Consider the following 17971-nt stretch of genomic DNA (forward strand, 5'->3'; position numbering starts at 1 on the left):
ATTTGAGAAATATTCCATAATTTCCAGTATTTTGTAAATAAGAGAATAATTTGTTATTGCAAATATAAGAGAGTAGTGCCTTACTGAAGGTATTAGATTAATCTGTTTAGCTTGGTTGCACAAACAATCAAGAAATGTCACCATGGAAACAAGAAGAAAGTAAAATGAGACTAAGAATGACAAACAAGCTGTCCTGATCAAATAAACAATCTCACAAAGGACCACATAAGCTAAAAAGACCAAAAACACTATGTTGTGGTAGACTATAGATTACACATTGGATGTGTGCATTGCCATTTTAAGGCTTCTACAGAAGACGTTACTCTATTTCTGAAGAAGTATTAAACTTTTTAAACTCTTGGTTATTGAGGACGGCCATCAAAATATTTCCCAGGTTTTTCAAGGACATACGTAATTGTCTGCCTGGCCTCAGGGCTTTCAGATTGCTCTGTTCAGAATCTACCACCTGTTCTAGGCATCACACTTAATCAGTGCTCATGGGGGCACCACTGTGGACTTCCCTGGCCAGAAGGCACTGTAATTGGTCTTTGTAACTAAGCGCAGTGAAAGCATCTGGGCCACCACCCAGGGACGCAGGTTCAAGTTTCTCCTCAAACAGCTGTAAACACCCTACCTGCCTTACAGTCAGTATGACTCACAAAAGGAAGTTTTTAGCATTCGTCCTGCCTGCTTCCAGGGAGAAGCATATTAAGCTGCCTGCTCTTGAATTGGATCCAGTTGTTGTAAGTCATATCTGGGAATGGATATGAACCCCCTGCAAAATCACCACCACTATTCCAGATGAAAGTCCAAAAGGATCGCATGGAAAAATCGAATGGATGGAGATTATGAGGATAATACTGATTTATTCTACTATAGAACATACCATAGTGAAACTATACACAGCAACTTTATTCCACCAAAAATAAAAAAAGGCTTAGCTCTTAACTTTCTTCTTATAACTGAAAAATAAAGTGTACTTCAACCCACTCTTTATATAACTTTGTGAGAGGGTGGTGATTAGCACAAAAAGACTTCACAGTAGCGTAGGTGTCTATGTGGGCTAAATGATCTGCAACAGCTTTTGGAAGACTGGGAGAAAAAAAAACAACCAACACTTTGAGTTTTAAGGGCTTTGTAAAGTTTTTTTTTTTATTAATATTGTCCTTAAATGAACTGCAAACATTAGCTGGCACCAAAAGTACACACCATATTAGCCCATTGTTGCTATGGGCATCTGAGCCATTTAGCAATGAATAACTTATACCTTTATCCTATCTTTAGATTGGGCTACATTGTACCAATAGAAGCAGATTGCCGCAGACTGTAAGCAAGACTAAAGACATGAGTGTTTTGTGAGCTGTTTGTCTCACCAGCATTTTCATCCTCCACCCACATGGCGCTGATCAAAAAAATGTTTCAAATCACAATCCGTTATTCAGTTACTTTTCAGCTGCTCAATTATTTTCAAAGTCCCATTGTCATAGTGTTGACTGACGGCAGGCAGTGTTATTGTTAGCTTAAAAAGCTAACTATGAGATGCACTTTCTGATGCCTTTGAAAAGAACCCATTTCCCTTCTTAAACTACATGAGAGAGAAATAATACAAAATTGATGCCTTGTTTCAAAAGTAACTGCAATACCAAACATATAAAACTTTCGTTCCTAGCTAGCCCATGCTGCAATGACTAACCGAATGATAATAAAGTATATATGCCTAAGACATAACTGGGAGAGGTGATGTTACCATGCATTTGAATTAATACTGAAATTGCTATTACATTTCAATTAATACTGCAATGGCACTCTGGGTTTCATTCTTCTACATCACAGTGTGAATGTGTGACAGTCCAGGGTTGTCCAATGGGGTCAGGTGGCTTTCATTTTAACAAGAGATGCAGGAAACCTCAGTGGCTAATTAAATTAATCCATGTTCTGTTTACAGTGTCTGGTCAAGATTAATCAGTCTTAAACGTTTAAAGAAATTAACTGGGGGACTGGGGGGTTGGGTGGGCTGCTTGAAGTATGCCACCATCTAAGATTTCCCTCCCCTGAACATTTAATCCCAGTGCCCTATGGTATACAATGTATACAAGTTGTTTCATATTCCTGAATCAATCTAGGATAATCACCTTAGTTTGCAATTACAATGCTGTAATCCAAAAAACGTAACTTAATGCATCATACAATTGTGGTTTTGATGACTAACATGTCATTCTCTGTTCTTTCCAAGAGGAGAAATGAGTCATAACTGAGCAATCATACTTTGTGAAGAAAGATGACACTTCAAACTGTTGGGCAAATAACTGTTGGGCTGCTGAATGTGCATCCTCTTAAGACATCTTTTTGGTTTCACTTTCTCAGAGAGAAATAGTATGCCTCTGTAGCATAAATTCTTTTATGTTCATTTCATCATATTTGATATTTACTAATCAAGCAATCTACAGTATAGATGTAAATGCGTACAGAAGGAGTTTGGGCTGTGTGAGAATTAAAAAGATCAGATGAACATTGCAACCTTCTATATACATGTGCAGTACGGTTGCCATTGTAAGGTTGTGTGTGGGACTGGATTAAAGAGTCATCATCCAGCGTGTCCTAAAAATCTACGGTCGCTCGCTGTTCTTAGTTCATTCAGCTATTTCCTCAATCCCTTCCTGCCAAACTGTTTGGATTTAACCTTATAGATATGACTCTACCAGATGTGCTACTCCCTTGCATCTGCTTCACGGTTCTATCACCGCCGCCCATATGGACAGCCCTGCGAGGATATTGTGTGGGAAGCTGCCTCTTTTTTTTCCTTTTTTTCCCCAGCTGGTTCCTGATATAACACGTGCAGTAGTGTGAAAGGTGTCTGCACATATTCTACAATAACAATGAATTGTGTAACAGTACTTGACAAAGCCAGCAGCTTATTGTTCATGGGGATAAGAAGAGCTTCTTGTCTAATCAGCCCATGGTCAAAAAGGGATCATGTGATTGCTTTTGTTTTCGGAAGGAAATTGTGCATTTTCAGAATATTTTCCTCTAAAGGTAAAAAACTGGATACATTTTTATATTGCCAGTAGAACTGAGGGGAGGGGGTAAATTCATTAAAGGACTGTGCATCCTTTGCAAACCCACAAAAAGTAATGTGTCGTTCAAAAGACATTCACAAAAGATTATAGTCAAGAAGTCAATCAGCGCAAATCGCAAAAGTGTGCAACTCTGGTATTAATATATATGTCATTTTTCTACAGAATGTGCATAGATGTTCACACAAATACAAGGTGGATGGATGCAGTTGAGCTGCGTTGCCATTATCAAAACTAGAATAAGAGTTTACCACGGTATCAGTTCACTATAAACCACATGTGAAACAGCACAGCATGGATAATAGGCATTTCAAGAAACTATGCCCTAAAGTCTCACACAAATCTTACACAAAAACAAAAGCATTGTCATAATCATCAGCCTAAAAGCTAAGAGGTAGTTCATTCCGAGCAGTAGTGTTGTTGAATCTGCAGACACATCTATCCATTTAAATCATTAAAATATGTTCGTATTCTTATAATTGTCTATGTTGAAATTTTGTGTGTTGTTTATTGCGTATTTGTGAGATAAAAATAACCATTTGTAATTCTGTCATGATCCTATAAGCATCAAGATAATATTCCACAAGGCGACATGTTTAATAGTGTTCTCGCTGCTGAGAAAGAATCAAGTCACTTTACCAAATGTGAAATTGGTCTCAGTAGCAGGGAAAATGGACTGTAAAAGGAAGCATATGTAAAAAAAATTCTGTCTCTATTGGGATATGTCTCCTGAATAATGCTGCCAATCCTCTCATCCAGCTTTCCGGGACCCTACATTCTCCTGGAAGTGTGTGTTTCCTATAATATTTTTGTGCATATAGCCTCAGGTCAGAGCACTTTACAAACTCATTGAGCACTCAGCACTGTGGCAGTACTGTTAACAGCAGCAATGATGTTTTTTCCATATCATTGTAAGATGTAGGTTTTAGCATGTGTTTGGAATGAAATGTGGAATTTTTGGCATGGCACATGATTTATTTTTTAACTAACTACATAGGTATGGACCTTTGTTGAAAAATGCATATGTACTTGCTTATGAAGTTGGTTACAAACATATGAACAGATCTATGCTTTCTAGGACCTAAACATTATCATTAAAATATTTTATTGGTTTTTCAATTGTGACAACAACTCTCAGACACCATTTAAAGTGGGACCCAGATATATACAAAGAAAACTACACATAAAATGTTCAATGTGGTTGTTGTTCAACTTCAATGTTCAACTTCAATGACTGCAGAGAGTGCTACTATTGTTTTACTGACATGCGCTTGTCCTCAAGAAGACCTCACCTACAGACCTGCAATTCTTGCAAGTCACAACAGTATGTTTATTGTTGTTTGTTTTGTGACATTGTGTCATCTTTTATTCATGTCTCATTTATTATTTCACAACTAGCTATCCATTTATTATTGTTACATAATGAGTATTGTACCTTATTGAACCTGTGTTTTATAGTTCCAGTGACCTTTGGTATGCACTTTTTGTGCGTCGCTTTAGATAAAAGTGTCTGCCAAATAAATGTAATGTAATATTATGAGGTTATTCCACTCAGTTCCTTTAATCAGGTGAGGTGAACAAAAATTGGAACTTAAAGTAACTTAAAAGGTTTTTTTTTTACCTCTTCCATTTTTGACTTAACTGGTTGTTCTTGCAATCTGTTGAAGGTCATCTGCTGTGACTCAGCTGTTTTAGGCTGCATTCACATCGGACACACTTCAGAGGCTTGAAAACGCGAGATGCATTACCTGTCTCGATTTTATGAAGCCTACTCTGAAAAAGGCACAGGAGGGTGTCTTTTTTGTTGCTGTTGCTAGGCAACCACACTCTGCTCCTGTCAGTCACTTGCGTAACATTTTTAATGGCATTAGCAAACTAATTTCACCCGAAAATAGCTTGCCATCTGCGTCCACACGGCAGTAATTTGTCGCCCTGCCGTGGACTGCTTATTTTTGTCATGGTAGTCATAATTAGCAAAATCATACAACTCTGAGTGGGCAGAAACTGTAACGAACAACTTCTCTTCCATCCAATCAATTTTCATGCGATTGCATGCGATTGAACAGCAGATAAAAGAATGAGTGAAGTTCGCGTTCACTTTTTTCTTGGAGAGTATCAAAATAGGATCATTTTGAGCTCCATGGGCACCTAAACTCAGCGAGGCTCCCACGGTGGATAAATTTGAGGTGCCTGGTGCACAAAAGCAGCGTTGACAACCTTTGAAACTCCTTGAAAATAATTTGGAAAAAGGTTATCCCGGCTGTTAAAGAGTGTCCGGTGTGACCACAGCCTTGCCCTGTAATTCAGTTAAATGATTGACATGATTCCAGAGTTTGAGCTTTGGCCCACTGCTCCTGTTTGCTCATAATGTCCATTGGAGGTCCTGCCAAATATACAAATGGAAATGGGAATGTGAATGCAAATGAATTAATTGCCTCAAATGTAATATTATTGAAATCTTTAATGAAGGTTACAGTATGCTCTGTGATTTTGACACAATCTAGAAACAAGGCGAAAAGAAATGTTAACTGTTGATCAGTCTCAGATTTTACACAACCAAAAACTCAAACTGATAATGTGCTGGATTATTATCCAAAAATTGTAGATTAATTTTCATGCCAAAAAACACATAATATCAAAACAAACATAAATTGTTGCCAATTAACTTATCATCCTCACATTTTATACAACCAGAAAGCTGAACTGATAATGTGTTTTTCAAGTGGTTGATTTTCATAATGGTTGATAAGACCTGCATGAGAGAGGCTCATATTGAGGCCTGCTAGGCTCAATGCCACTCCTAGCTGAATTGGGGCCCTTAACAACATTTTGTTAGGGCCTCAACCCTCCCAACCCGCCCCCCCAGATGTGGTATTATCAAAGGTATCCATTTTGTTGAAGTTGTAATGCAACTAGCTAACGAGGTAACTTTTTTGATTTGGGTGATGTATCAATATAAATGCATACAATGTAGATTTATCCTGACAGTGATGAGGTCAGAGTGATGTTATACTGTATATCAGCACTCAAGGAATGTGTCCCAGCCAATCACAATGCGCCAATCACGTATGGCACCCTGCTCCATTGGTCAGTGGGGTGTTTCTCTTCCACAATGGCAGCAATGCTGGCCTTTCCCTTATAAACTAACAAACTAATGGTTTCCAACCATTACCAAGGAGATGACTTGCGACAGAGCAGCTGGCCCACTGGTTTACCAAACATTTGGCCAATCTCCAAACTACCAAACTAATTATTAAATGCTTCACGGTCATTTGTTTTGTATTATCCAGGTCATGTGGAATTTCAGATCCTCCACCAATGCCTGCCTGTAGATATAAATATGTTGCACTTGTACTCTCATTTTTCTAACTCTGTGCCATTTTCAATGACAATGACCTTCTTATAAAGTTCCCCTTCATACATATTTGAAGCAGACCAGTAGCTTGTTGATGTAATTCAGTTGCAAACTGTTTTCTGTTTACAATGCTAAAGTGGTGTAAAATTTTACTACAGCAATGGTTGGGGCTCTTATGGATTTTTTTCAACAGTATCCCGTGATGCATTTCTTTTCACTCAGACAATTTTCTTTTCTTTCATGGAGCCCATTTGCTGGCTGCTGTGAAACGGCGTCCAAAAAAAGATTCCATTTGCATCTCATACTAGAGGGAATAAGGTAATGAAGTGGAACAGCAACAGCTTCGTACACTTAATCTAATAATGTGCGTGCAGCTGTGGAGGGTGAGTGAATGTAAGCAGCTGCTAGGTATGCATTCAAATCACAGAATAGGGAGTGAAAAAGGCTCGATAATTGCTGTTAATTTTTGTTGTGTCACTGGAAGTAATTTGGGTAGATGACATTTTGACACATTTTAGACACTGAAACATTTTCTGATGAGTGCAAACATCTCTCCTATTGCTGGTTTAAGGCAAGAATGTTTCGCCATTATGCCACTGAGAAAAGATGGTGGGTACAACAATTTTTACCACAATTTATAAATATGTATATACCTTTCAGCTGTGTCACTGCTGTGACATCAAATAAAATAATTGTCTATGTCATCCCTGCAAATGATACAAAACCTGTTTATAAAAAAAATAATTATAGAGAAAGAATGTCTAGCTGACCATTATTATCATTATCCCTACTGTGTATTCTTGCACTGAAAATTAATATTTACCCACATTTTATTGTGAGAAAAAAGGTCAGATTTTGGAAAACAGCATTGCAAAAACAACCCTGCAGCAGCAAACAGGAGTCTTGCTGACATTCTGCTTTCGATCAGTCTTGCTACCGGTCATGTGAAGGTGAACTCACATACATGGGTATACATCATGTCAAGTTTACATTGCCTCCTTTGTTAAACAAGTCATCAATAGGCCAGGGCATTGTGCATAAACCTTTTAGTTCTGAAATGCACAGCAGCGGTGGCTGATGCCTCTGTAAACTGAGGATGTTGTTAAGAGCCTTGCTCTGGTGAAGGAGTTGCAACACATTCCCCTGTCCTTATTTCACCTTTGGTGAATATGATTCATACACACGTAAACTGTCTGAACACAAGCAAACTGTGAGACAAAGCCTTTAGCTTTTCATTTTCACTGCAGTGCTGTAATGTTTACATGTGTCTTAACCACCCATTAGTGTGGCTTGCTGGAAAAGTCTTTCCACCACCAGACTGAAACCTTGTCTATAAGTTTGAGAACAGGAAATACGGTGGTGGGAACATCATTTTAATTGTTAACATCTGGATGTGCTATAATCGACTCCCGTACTACAATGAGAAAAGCAAATCAAGCAATTAGATATTAAAGGCAATTGTGCAGCACATTCATAAAGGTTGTGCCTTGCCGGGTTCTGCAGTCCCATTATCAGATTTTGCAGCAAAAAACAAAATATATGAAATTGCAACTGATATGGTTATTTTCCCTTCCTGATATCTTTGCATTTATTGTGGCACACTGGCTCATTGTGTCTCCTTCCTTCACGTCATTTATGTTGTCAGTTCAGTTAATCCATTGCTGGACCGGGGAAGCAATTGTGGCTGGGGGGAAGAGGGGTGGGGTGGGGGGGGAGGGGGTCGAGGGAGGGATCCACTAATAGCTAATATCCAGGAAGATAATGAGCATGTCTGTATATTTGTGACCTAGCCTTTACCTTAACTACCACACACACTCAGAAACTACCTGCAGCTATGTATATTTACCCTAGGGTCCAATGTATTATACAGTAAATACTTGCTTAACTGACAGCAACTGAAGTAACATTCATTAAATCCGCTGGCTGTCTGTCTCTCTTTTCTTAAAAGGTCTACATGACTGGAGAAGCCTGACTAACCATTTACTGTATTCTCCGGCAGCGACTGACAATAAACCTGCTGAATTCACAGTAAATGAAAGATGATATGGAAACAGAATGATGTAAATGGAGCTGAGGCACTGTGGTTATTAAAGATCCCATGGAGTGTTCCGCAGCGAGTAGGGGATTCCCCATTTTACAATGCGGCTAACTCCTTTTGATTGACATGAGCCGGTTATCACTATTCCCTTGTAAAGTATGACATTATTGTTTCAATAAAATAGAATAACTTAAATATATTTTCCTACAATGGATATGTACAGCATGATATTGTTATTATAGTTGTACTGGTGCGTTTATGTCTCCAGCACATTAAATAAACCTCATAATCACTCCCTGTCTAATACTCTGGCATTGCCAGTGCATGATTGTGTCTGTGCTAAAAACCAGTTCTCTTGTGGATTGTACAGATCCATGAAATCTGTCGCAGTACCTCTAGGATGTGTCTTTGCCTTAACCCTCAAACAACCAATGCTGCCCTCGTTTCACGCACCCGGAATATCAACGTCAGCTCAAATGTCGTTTTATGCTTTTGCGTCACAACGCAATACCAACCTGCGTCACTACAAAATATCAATCTTGTAACAGCTGTGTTTGCTTGCACCAGGCTTTGTGCATAATTAAAAAAGGATCCTTGACATGTTATCACATGGGCTTTAATATCTACATTTGATTCATGCTTGAATTAACATCAGTGTTGGAAATGCATTAGGTTATATAGTCCTCTTTTTCCCTTCCTAACATTCTCTGTTCTCTGTCTACATGCTGCAATAATATTTATTCTATAAATGTCAGACTGATTCAATTTGCATAGGCTGCGATTGAGCACTGGCTGTTTCAGGGCCAAATTTATACCATAAAAAACGAACCCAGATAGCATGACCAAAAAAAAAAAGAAAAAAAGAAAAGCAACTGCTTGTCTGATTCCCGGCAGCACGGCGCAGCCCATGTCCTCATCCTAAATTTGGTTCACCCCGAGTGACACCAGTCCAGGCCCCAAGGTCCCTGTGGTTAAGGGGTTAGTGGAGCGCTAACACTGAGGGTTTAAAGGGGGACAGCTTCCGACCCAGCTAATCCTGTGGAGTCTCGGCTACCCCGATTGACCTCTGCGCAGACAGTACACCGTGTCCTTAAAGCTCTCGGCGAGCACTACAACTCTGCCCAGAGACGGAGACTGCACCTGAACCAGACTCCTTCCCCGCCCCCCCATCCTCCCCTGGGAAATGCTGATTTATTGGGGTGATCCTGGGATGGTTCGTATTTCTCATATTAATATCCAGCTGATGAAAGAGACCCGTCGCGCTCCGGTGGCACCGCTGTTACGTTCTGATTCCCCAGGGGAAGGGGCACGAGCCAAGGCCCGGCAGGAGGTCCCGTGAAGCTCAACATGATGAATAGTAGGAAGGGTGCCACTGCGCATGGTGCAAACAGGAGGTTTATATTTATAGGAACTGCCTATGATAAGTGAGAGATTTATGAAGGAGCTTTCTGGAGCCGGCCCCTCTGAAGATCTTTGCTTTCGTTATCATTGCTTTACCATTAAGAAGGCCAATTTACTGCACACCTTTATATGTGCCCTTTTGAAAGAGTTAAGATAAGGGCAAATGCTAATTGCCTACATATAAATGTAAATGAGCTAAAAAAAAAATGTAGAAGGAGGTTTAGCCCGAAGATGTGACTACATTGTCATATCATCTTCAAACATCCATGTCAACAACTAGAACCCATGAGAAAATGTGTTCGTTTTATTAATCATCTTAGCATTTCATCGTCGCTGACAGAAAATTACAAGGCCTAAAGTTGCATAGGTAATTATGAAGCGATTGAGAGATTGAGACATTTGTAATAAATAAATGAGATTTATTATAAATGAATGTATCAAAAATTATTTAATTGTTCTGACCCAATGTTTTCCAACCAAAATTTCAAGGTAATGCCTGCAAATACAGTTAAATGCAAAAGCATTGGGACAGTGACACAATTTTTATTGTATTGGCTCTGTACTACATCACATTGTATTTATAATAAAACAATGAATATGAGTTTAAAGTGATTTTATTTTTAATTTGAGGGTAGTTACATCCATAAAGAGTGATCTGTGTAGAAACTACAGCTACATTGTTATACATTGTCCCCATTTTAGCGGAACAAAAAAATTGGACAAATTAATAAAATCTGAATTAAAGTAATCATATTTAATACTTGGTTGTAAATCAAGTTTGATGACTGCCTGAAGTCTCTGACCCATAGACATCTCAAGATGCTGGGTATCCTTGTTGGTGATGCTCAGCCAGGCCTGTACTGCAGCCATCTTCAGTTCCTGTTATTTTCAGGGATTTTTGTCTTCTGTCTTCTTCAACAAGTGAAATGCATGTCCAACTGGATTCAGGATGAAAGATTGAGTAGGACAGTCAAGAACATTCCACGGTTTGGCCCTGAAAAACTCCTTGGTTGTTTTAGCAAATTTCATCCTGCTGCCATCAGCAGACACATCATCAATGAAGATTTTGTTAGCTTTCTTGTGCATGAACTAATGATGCAAAGTCACACAGCATGGCCAAGAGCAGCCAATTGTCCCATTGCTTTTGTTCACCTAAAATGGAGGGGCTATGTATAAGAATGGTTGTAATTCCTACACAGATCACCCAATATGGATATACCAAACAATTTAAGCAGACAGTCTACACTTTAACATAATTTAACATATCTATTGTTTTACTTCTATTGTTTAAACAATTGTGCTGGAATACAGAACCGAAAACAACAAAAATGGTGTCCCTGTCCCATACTTTTGCATTTAAGTGTATATAGCACCTGTGTACACAGGTCAAGGCTGGGTTGGTTGTTGTGGGATGGCACTAATGAGTTTTGTTCCTGTAATCCACAGAACAGATTCTTTTTTTACTTGTACTGGACGTTCCTGAAGCAGTGCCCTCACATGCACATTCTGTGCACATGCACACACTCACATGCACATGACTCCGCACCTCATTGGTGATTTTTGTGTCCTAACGTTACCTCCCTGACTGCCATCTGCTGTGCCCATGTTGGGTTGTTGTGCCATGGGGTGGAGTCGTGCTTTGCCAAGACGCCTTTCCGAGACAGTCAACACGCATTGCATTGCCAGCTCTGAAAGTCCAGGAGGTTGTGTCACCCTGTCTCAGGTTGCAGGCATCAGATTATCATTCCTTCACCTTGTCTCACAAGCCAACCGCATGAAGCCAATTAAGTTACGCCATATGGGGTTTGCTGTAACAACAGCAATTCCTACATGGGTCAGAGACATGCTGGATTGAACAAATTAATCATATATTTATGTTTTTTGTACACAATTAATACTTCATAACTAAATATATGTATGCACACAAAAATACCTGTTCACTTGACTATTTGGTCCATAAATGAGGTGTGTATCTCTGTGGCTTTTATGGCAAGGCAATCAGTTGGCCAACACATCATAAGTTTGTATTAATTAGATTTTCAGTCTAAAGAACAGATATAGTACTGTGAAAAAGTATTTCCCCCCTTCCTGATTTTCAAAGTGAGGTAGTCACCACGATGTTTCTACAAGCACACAATGCCACAATCAAAGGAAATTCCAGAAGAAAAAAAGTAGCTGAAATATATCTGTCTGGAAAGGCATACGAAGCCATTTCTAAGGCTCTGGGACTCCACTGGACCACAGTGAGAGCCATTATCTCCAAACGGAAAACACTTGGAACAGTGGTGAATCTTCCCAGGAGTGGACAGCGTGCCAAAAATTATTCAAGGGTGCAGCGACACCTCATCCAGGAAGTCATAAAAGATCAGAGAGGAACATCCAAAGCTTTTCAACATCCAACCACTGCTAACCAAGAAAATGGTCATCTTACATTTGCAAAAATGCACCTGGATGATTCCTAAGACACAGGTCCCATTATATCTGGTGTAAAGCACTTGTACCCCTTTAACATACCAATTTATGCTTCTTACAAATAGAGCCCACATTGTCTAATTATAATGTTGAAATATTTTTTAACTGCAGTCAGCATCTTTAGAATCCTCCTATAATAACATGAACGTTTGAGAATATGTCCAAAGTCATTCATATCATCTTTATTTACTGAAGTGAAGACATTTGGTCATTAGATCACCAATCATCAGCAGTATCTTGGGTGAGAGACACCAGTTTCAGCAGGTGCATAATTCCTATATAGTGATATTCTGATGGTATTTGATGTTTTCAGTATTTCGAACTGCGCTATTACTGAATCTTTCGACAGGATTGAAATGCATCAGATAAAAAGCTTCCTTCCCTTTCATATTTTCCCATAATCTTGAGAATTTTATTCTGCTGTGTGCATTCTAATTTTGCCAATGAGCTCACCAATTTATACATTTTGACAGCTTTGCATGGTGATTTTAAAATGGATCGGGCTTATGCATTGTTGTAATTTTTATGGCAAGATGTTTTCAAACCAATTAATGTTACCAGTTTTCTTCAACTTAGGGAGAGGACAGCTAGTCTGAAGTCAGAAGTTCCACAGTATGCCAGTAAATCACATGAAACAGGGGGAAGGGCCTTGTCAGTCAATTTGACCGGTCACAGGATTATTGAGCAAACACAGCATGCCAGTCTGACCATACATGATCAACAGTGGCTTGCAGGAACGTTTAGGGTCACGGCTTAGAAGAGTGGCACCTGAAAACATGTTTTGATGCAATGTTTGTGCAAAGACATTATTTTTCTTAGTGGCAATGTTACTTATGATCAACTCTGGCAAGGACAGTGTTGTGAAATGGTATGTTAAAACTTTGGCAAGACGACTGCTGTTCCATTCTGAAGGGAATATTTTGTGATGCTGGTGAAGCATTTTACACATGAATTGGTACTGGTAGTGCATATAACAATATGCCCGGGCATATAATATCAGATGATCAATACAAGAGCAAAAAATGTTTGCTATTCTGAGTACAAGACTAAATGCTTAGGGCCGGTAAAGTTTTCCTATCTAATTTATATGCATGGCTGAAGAACACGTTGGTTAAATTCTAATATCCAAATATAATCCCTAATCTCTATTCTTGTTTTTCTTCACATGTAAAAAAAAAACCACACACACTTGGCCCTTGCATACACCTATTTGTCATTATTATTCATTATTTCACGTTTTTAAATAGTTGAGGTGCTGTGCTGAAAATACTTTTTGTCAGAAGAGGTTTTAAAAATGAATGTGCTATGAGAAATATTAATAGAAAATGTAAATGGTGGGAGTGCACAGAGGGATAAACAGAATTGTTTTATTTTTTAAATAATTTAAAATAAATTTAGTTTTTTTGCTTTCTTGATTTATTCAAATGGATAGAATCTGTAGTGGAGCTCTAATTGGCTATTGGAGATATGTTTAGTCAAATAAGCTATAGTTATAAGGCCTGAATAAAGATATAATTAGATTATCTGTATAAATATTCACACTTCATGGTGTATTCTAACATATCAAAAACAGTCATAGGACATTTTCGCCTTTCAAAAAAGGGCCATGTTGTATCACTATTGCAGAAGAATACAATTTTGGATAATGAAGAGCTTAAGGAAGATCCCAAACATTGAGCTGTTGTGAAATACAAAATGCATTCAAAAAAGGAAAGGAAGAGTACATGAGTACTCTGTATTGTAAAAACAACAACAAAAAAAAAAAAACAGTACAGTTTATTTGTAGCACCCAGACATATGAAACCTAGCACAGTAGACATGCTCAAATGTGCACAACAGATGCACAAAAATATAATTACCAGATGCTTATAAACACATAAAATAGAGTAAGTTTTGAAAGTTTTTGGCCATGAGAATTCCTAGAAATCAGGATGTCTCATCAGTATGTGCCTCAAAATTACATCACATGCGAGTAGTCTTATTTGCTGGAAACGTGAACCCCCACTCCAAAAAAGCACACACAGATACACAGTGCAAATTCATCTTTCAGTTTTAAAACTACATGAACCAGTTTTTCAAGTCATAGGCTTACATCCAACACTGACTGCTTGATGAGGTTTTAAAAAATTATGTATTTTTTCCCATTTGTTAACATTGAGAGAATGCAGGACCCTTACATGAGAATACAGAAAGGTGATAAAGGGACAACTGACAAAAATTCGAAGCCTGCCAAATTAATATAATACCATATTCAAAATAGTATGAAGTATTTAATTCACACAAACAGCGTGAAATACTTCTCTCATGCCAAGCAAGGCTGAAGGTGTTTTTACAGGTTTTATTTTTTCACATTTACAGCATTTCATGGTTTAACCCCAGCACACATTGTGGAAGAACTGATCCCCAAAAAAAAACCTGTTTTGTAGTTCTCATAGATCACCAAGCAAGAGTCTCCTAACTGTTCCAGCTTCTCAGCTGAAAATAAAAAGGAATATAGCCTACCCAGTGCTGTCTCTGACTCTTAACCAAACGTGCCTCAGTCGCAGAAATGCAGCATTTGTCATCATTTCTACATCTCAGAAAAACTCTCTTTCTTAGACTTGCTTTTATATCTGGGGCAGTTTCATTGTTAGTTTAATATCTTTTATTTATGACCTGATTGTTGCCCTCCATTCTCTGTTCTTGTCTTTTTATTTGCTTTTGTGTTCTTTAAACTGAATTTTTGTTTACTCCTTTATTCTTTGTTTGTCTAGAAAGTGGGTTAAGTACTTTGTATGGGAAAAAAGCTTTATGAATAAATCTAAGACTATTACAGTACATTATAAGTGAAAAAGTAATAACTTCCCAGAAAAACTCTGATGGATGAATAGACAGCACACTGATTTTAACACTGAAGTATCATTTACCCTATATGTGTACTGCATAATACCTTTCACACAATCAATAGCTAGTTACTACTTTAGATCTGTAGTGACATGAACCTCCTTTGATGTTCGTTCAGGTCAAAACCGACGGTCTTTCTGTACGATGCTCGGCATTCACAGAAGATTGGCTGACCCAAAGGGCAAGACCAAGGCTTTAACCTGGTGGGAGGTGGCCATTTTTACAGATTTATACATATTACTGTTGATTCATGTCATCTTCCTGTTCAAGGTCCTGGTGAAAACTGTGCTTTGAGCATACATTAAACACTGGTGGTACCAGAAGAATGTTCTGGCGTTTACATTTTGTTGTGACATGAAAGAGCCAGTAAATGAGCACACAAATGAAAGGAATAGTACTGTAATTAGGTGTCAAGTAAGCAAAAAATATGATATAGTATGTCTGTGAGTGTTACTGTAGGCTAATATCCTCTTAATGCAAATAATTCTGTCAGTAGGCAGCCACAACCACTGCTTCTATGTCAGAATTGTTAAAATTGTCAAGTTCATTCAAGTTCGTTTCCTATTTTAATTAATCTGTCTGAGACATCAACACTTGTCTGTCAGGTTAAATTCTGTGTAGTGTGAATTAGCTCTCCTCATTAAGAAAACCTACAAAGATTCACTTAACTTTTTTAAGGTTCTTTTTTAATAAACACAGCAGAGGCACAGTTGTCTGTCTCACACTTCACTGACACCTTGAAATAATAAGGAAAACATGAGTTAATGCACTTCTGTTCCTTTGTGTATATGGCTTTGAGCCAGAAACCACTTTCACATCAATGACAACAGGTGGCCTTAATGTCTGCTCACCAGAGACTGGTGTCACCAAAATCCCTGCTAATGCCCAATGTAGTATCCTCCATGTTGCAATAACTGAGCCTGGTTTATACCCTGTCATGCCCAGTGCGATATTTGTATATTAAAACCTTCATGTTTGTTGTGTTCAAAGAAACCCTAGTTGTTCTCCTGGCAAACCATGATGTTCATTATACCAACACAAGCCTTTTCCTCTACGGTACCCTTTAGCGGAAGCTTAGCTTGCCACAACAGAACAAAATGATAGCTATATTCATTAACTTGATCAGCCCCACAGACTAATTTCACTAAAACTAATTCAATCCCAAAATAAAATAAAACAAATTTCAGCTGTACTCATAAATGGAACTTAACTCAGTTTGGCTTATATGTGGAAATGCAAATATAAACAAATATAGATTAGAAATAATCCTTCCACAGCATATAATGCTTGTGGCTAGAGGGGTTCAGAGTAAATATTTGTTGAAGTAATAAAAAACCCGCACCTACTGCCTTAAGTCCCCTGCCTTTCCAACAACTCACTGCCATCTGCTCTACTCTCTGCATGGCCTGGCACAGACAGATACACAGACGGACATGTCCTCTCCTCTAAATCTAAACATTTGCTATACCACTATTTTGAAAATAAATAGTTTTTGTGTCATAAAATGTTTGGCATGCATGGCATGTGCTTGCCTGAAAGTTAGAAACTGCCAAGTCTTAACTAACTACCCTAACTACTAGCTGTAGTAAGAAACAAGCTGTGGAAAGAAATATAATTTTACCAATAATAATAATAATGAAAAAACAGTCAAAGACATAACCAAGCCACAGGCATAACAAAATCAATTGTTTGGAACATCGTTAAGAAGTGAGCACTGGTGGGCTCAGTAATTGCAAAGGGACTGGAAGGCCAAGGAAGGCCAGTCATTAACTCTACAGTTAATGACTGAATAATTCTCACCACAATGAAGAATAAAACTCCAAACACCTGTCCAACAAATCAAAAACACTCTCCAGGAGGCAAGCATAGATGTATCAGTGACTACTGTCTGCAGAAGACTTCACAAATATAAATACAGGCCACCCTGCAAGATGCACATCACTAGTTAGCCACACACAACATGGCCAGTTTACAGTTTGCTAAGAAGTATCTAAAAGACCCTGCAGAGGCCTTGTGGACAGATGAGACCAAGATTCACTTGTATCAGAGTGATGGAAATAGCAAAGGAGGAGGCCAAAAGTAACTGCACAAGATCCAAAGTACCCCCTCCCCTCATCTGTGGTGGGGGTGTTATGGGCATATATGGCTCCCATAGGTACTGGCTCACTTGCCTTCATTGATGATGTAACTTCTGGTAGCAGCAGTCAAATAATTTCTGAAGTGTACAGAAGTATCTCATATTCTCAAGTTCAACCCTCCAAACTCATTGGGTGGCACTTTATTCTAAAGCAAGACCATGATCCCAAACATACTGCTAAAGCAACAAAGGAGTTTTTCACAGCTAAAAATAGAAACATTCTTGACAGGCCAAGTCATTCACAGACTCTGAATGCGACTACAAAAGCCTTAGAAGACTAGATACTGAAAGCTGTTTTATACTTGCACCAAGGAAGCAAGTGAATACACCTGACTAATCAGAAACATATGGAGGCCAATTTGTCCCAAACATTATGATGTCCTGAAATGGGGGGACTATGTATAAACAGTGCGGCAATTTCTACATGAAGAGACCAAAATGTATAAGAATGCCCTCTAATAAAAGCAGAGAATCTGCACTTTAACCACATGTTAATTATTGAGTACACAGCCAGACCAAGAAAAAGTATGCCTTTGCCTTAAACATTATTAAGCTCACTGTATATACATATTATCTACAGTATTTATGTAGTCTGTGTTAAGTATTTTCAC

Source organism: Anguilla rostrata, chromosome 1 (genome assembly GCF_018555375.3).
Source record: "Anguilla rostrata isolate EN2019 chromosome 1, ASM1855537v3, whole genome shotgun sequence".
Lineage (NCBI taxonomy): Eukaryota > Metazoa > Chordata > Actinopteri > Anguilliformes > Anguillidae > Anguilla > Anguilla rostrata.